Below are 4,576 nucleotides of genomic sequence, written 5' to 3'. Positions count from 1 at the left end.
GAGATTTGACAGTTATGACAGTTATCTTCTCTGTTTCGGAGCAAACCCAATCTTTAATTTTAAAGTGTAGGTGCGTAGCTACGTTACTCTCTAACAAGAAGTGTCTTCATTACAATTTTGTTTCACAGGTTCCTATGGTTGAGGAAGACGATGCTGTTGATTTGAAGATGGGGAGTGCAGAGGATTGTCAGCAACAAGAGTTGGAAAGGGAACATATTGAGTTGTCTCTGGGTCAGAATATGAATGTTCCTCCTTTCTCACTGCCTTGTGCAAGTTTGAATCATTAGAAAATGAAATAGTCCCACCTTTCTCAAAGAATGCTTTCACTGCATTAGCAATTATCCATACAGTATCATAAGTATATAAACCATAAGGATTCAATCCTATAGTTCCATTACTCAATTGGCTCCACCAAGAGAAGAAAGACTTCTTCTTTTCGGAAGGAGGTGTATGAGGACGTAGTGTAAGAACTCCCTGGAGTGATCTTCTGACATTTGGAGAAAGGAGATTTAGAATCCAAAACAGTAGATAGCCAGGTGGTAGCTATCCACACATATCCAGCATCTATCATTCTAAGATGTTTTGCCATATCAAAAACCATCAGGCCTGAATTGGAATAAGTATGTACGACAATAATACGTGATTCCATCAATGCCACTTTAACCAATGCATCTGTAATTTCAGCTTGAGTTGCTCCAAGATCAGGGGGCAGCACTGCTTTGTAAGATATTCTACAACGTCGCTCTACAAGTTTATCCCCTAATGCAGAGATACCATTCCGCCCATGATCATCATCAGTGTAGATTGCAATTACTTCTCTCCAACCGTAGTGCGTTACGATATCAGCAATGGCAGTCATTTGGAAAGCATCACTTGGCTAAGTCTGAAGAAAGAACGGGTACTGAAGTGCAGAAAGGGTGGGATCTGTGGCTGTGAAAGACAATAGTGGAACCTGGAGCTCATTCACAACATGTGATAGTACATGAGCCATTATGGAAGCTTAGGGACCAATAATGGCCACGGCATCAGTTTCCATGAATTGCAAACCTGTTTGTTAATGAAATTCGTATTAAAAGATAGACTAAATTACCGAAACAAAATATTTGGGCCTCACTGTCAAGAACATTACAACAAACAATATAAAGACCACATATCCCAAAGTTTATTGGAACTCCCTGAAGGGAACCTGCTCTATTACTATATTCAGCTATTACCATATTCAGTCCAATACCATATTTTCCCGTAGGAGAAACCAACAGAGAGAAGACAAAGAGTTACTCAAACCAAATTACCTCCAATTATGCTGAGAAATCCACTGAAGTTGGAGTCATGAACTGTAATATTTAGCTTGCTTCCACCAAGAAAACTGGGATCATAATTTACATCATTAATAGCAGCTTCCATAGCGATTTTTTGAAACTTGTCCATTGATTGTACCAAGGGTGAAAATAGCTCCAATGTTAACAACAGCAGGTCTTGAAACCACATTTGAGAACTCCCCAAATGAGAGTATTGATAGTGCTAAAAGCCACCAAAATGGATTCATTGCAAAGGGCAGAGCTATATATGCTGCCTCATATAAAATTTGTTTCAATTCATTATTTGAAAACCCATCCTATAAAATTTCAAGTGAAAGCTAACTAACCAAGATTTCCCTAGAAACTTAACACACCAAACAAACTTAGAGCCCCAGAAATTGTACTATCAGCAGAACTTAACAATACAAGTATATGACTTACTCTGAAAGCAAATTAACTACTCATTAAACGTGAAAGAAAAATAAATTTTCTTCAAGTAAAATATGGACATAAACTACCATCCCGCAATAAAATATGCAATATGACGCAAAACTTAACACTTATCATATGATCCTAACATTAACAACACAATCATCACATTGCATCCGCAACAACCCACTAGCACTAATGAATATTGGTGGACTCGAACCACCATCTCTTAAGATGTAGTGGAGATCCACTAGTATTCTCAAGCGCTCTACCGTTTGAGCTAAATTCCATAACACACAATACCAAAAATATCCAAATAACGAAAATTATGTGTCGATACGCGAAGTCGTCACCCTTAAGTTCAACACCAAAACTATATAGTACAAAGTATAAAAATTTCTAGACACTAACCGTCACAGGCTCTCTTGGATCAATAAACTCAACCTGAAGCCGCCCCCAATAGGTGACTGAATTTCCCTAGTTACAGTAGGCTAGAAACAATCAAACATTAAAAATATAAGTCCAAAGTCCAAACAAATAACAATATAAAACATTCAATCCACGACACGCATGAACAAAATTTATCAACTCACCATTCAAATAGAGCACTCTCACCCACGACCCACGACACACCAAGAAGTTTGATACTCACTATCAAACTTCTTGTTCTTATTCTCTTCAGCCATTATACCAACTTGTTCAAAACTCACAGAAGTAGATATTCTACTACAGAAGCAAAACAAAGCTTAAAAGTTAGCATAAACAGAGAAACCGAACCCGACCATTTTATTAAAATCGAAAATAAAAAAATGAAAATCAACAAAATACATACCTTCTTCCAATTTGTATTTGATTTTCTCATTTTGGAGAAGGGAGAAGGGCAAATCTAGCTTTTTGGTTTGAATTTGGAGGTGTTGGGTTTGGATTCAGAGAAAAGTGGTGAGAGGAATAGGAGAGAGAAAACCCTTCCTTCGTGAGAGGTATTTAGATATATCAGAGAATGGGCTTGAAGCCCAGTGTTCCAATTTAATTACGTCAAAGAGACACAGCTTCCACACAGCTTTTTCTAATTATATCAAAAGCCCATCCGGTCCATTTGTTGGCAATATTACACAATTGTCCATTAAACAGAAATCAAAACTAAACAAATATGCAACATTCATGTTGCAGTCAACAACATATACAAATTTCGAAATCCTAGTTCCCCAAATTAAATCCAAATTTCGAAACCTTATTTCCCCAAATTAAACCCAAATTTCGAAACCCTAATTCCCCAAATTAAACCCAAATTTTAAAACCTAGTTTCCCAAATTAAACCCAAATTTCAAAACCTAGTTTCCCAAATTAAATCCAAATTTTGAAATGAAGAACCCTAATGAAGAAAAAAGAAAAAATTCAAACGATAATATGCAAGCAAACACAAGATCTACTACAAAAAAAAAACAAACAAGAGGGCAAAAAGGTTAGATACCAAATTTCATTGATAGTTTCACAATTTTGATATAATAGGATTTTCATTTTATGAAAAATTGGTTAAAGTGTATTGAATATATTCACCGCAAAACATGAGTGTTGCATCGAATATACTTGGATTTTCATTTGACCGCCACTTTACCATCTGACATGGATGTTGCACTGTCAAATCCCAATGCAACATGGATGTTGTAGTATCAAATCCCACTTTAACATGAGTATTTTGGGTCGAATGCAACATGAGTGTTGTTTGAGGTTTAAATTGGTGATGTTTGTTTGAGTTTTGAGGCATGTTTTCCACTGAAACATTCATGTTGCAGTCGTAATTGGTTGAAACAAGCTACTAATTCATTAGTTTTTCTTTCAGGTTACGCAGCAAGGGAAGGACGCTAAATCTAAATTGAGCCTTCAAACAAACTAAAGATGCAACTACCTCAACGAAAGCAAAACCCAAAAATAAAAGGCAAAGAAAAGATAGAGGAGAAAGGTAAAGAAAATTTGGTGAAAAGCAAGTTGTTGAAGTTATAGGTCCAAATTTTAAAGTCAATGATTGAGATTATGGATTTGATTAGAGCCGATATAACGGAAGTGCATAAGAAAAAATGATGGATACACCATTTGCAAATCTTTTTAGTGTCTTTATTGAAAATAGGGTGAATGTTAAGACCACAATAAAAGCAAATATTGATGTTTGGTCGGTTTTGAAGACATACTACTGGAGTAGATGATGGGTTTAGTGTTGGGGTAAGATTGTTAGATTTATCCCGGAAGATGTTGCATTGATTTTTGGGTTACCTTTGGTAAGGGAAACTGTGGTGTTGTATCCAAAAAATGTAGGAAAGAGTAACTTGTCGGAGTTTATGAAGACCTACTTTGGAGGAGATGACGAAATCAAATTATTAGGAGTAAAGAGTGAGATTACAAGTGTTGTGAAGAAGATTGGGATGGAAGATGATTTTGTGAGGTTGATGTCCTTATACTTGACTACGACAATCTTCTTTCCAAACCCAACAAGAATCAATTGGTCTTTTGTTCCTCATATTGAAGATTTGAATGGGATGAGAAGAATCTCGTGGCCAAAAGTAATCCATCGAGTTGATGGACCAGATAAGACGTAAAAGCGACAAGCTCTCGACGGTTTCTGGTTGTGTTGTTGCACTTTTGGTAGGTTTCGTTTTATTTTGCAAATGAATTTTGTTTCTAATACAATCCCTTTTGCTAATACTTTTGTTTCAAATTGCAGTATTGGTTGTGTGAGCATACAAAGATAATCACACTAATAAATGAATTTGAATATGCTGAGCCTAGAGTCTGTAGGTGGAGCTTAGACGAACTCAGAGAAGCCATGGAGAAGTGTCCTCCTCTAAAAGAGATGG

The 4,576-nt window shown here is 36.3% G+C and overlaps 1 long non-coding RNA gene across 2 annotated transcripts; it reads right to left on the bottom strand.

Annotated features, from left to right (window-relative positions):
• Positions 1-306: 306 nt before the first annotated feature.
• Positions 307-2,756, bottom strand: LOC147475579 (uncharacterized). 2 transcript variants are annotated; one of them, XR_015209335.1, is made up of 4 exons: positions 2,560-2,756; positions 2,321-2,453; positions 1,293-1,569; positions 307-1,047 (listed from the first exon to the last, which is right to left on the bottom strand). It is a non-coding gene; the product is annotated as an uncharacterized LOC147475579 (long non-coding RNA). The 2 variants fall into 2 exon arrangements; XR_015209336.1 differs by having other exon boundaries at positions 2,321-2,450.
• Positions 2,757-4,576: the final 1,820 nt, after the last annotated feature.

Source organism: Coptis chinensis, chromosome 9 (assembly GCF_015680905.1).
Source record: "Coptis chinensis isolate HL-2020 chromosome 9, ASM1568090v1, whole genome shotgun sequence".
Classification (NCBI taxonomy): domain Eukaryota; kingdom Viridiplantae; phylum Streptophyta; class Magnoliopsida; order Ranunculales; family Ranunculaceae; genus Coptis; species Coptis chinensis.
The sequence above is the reverse complement of the archived record's forward strand: the minus strand, read 5'-3'. Positions and strand labels throughout refer to the sequence as shown.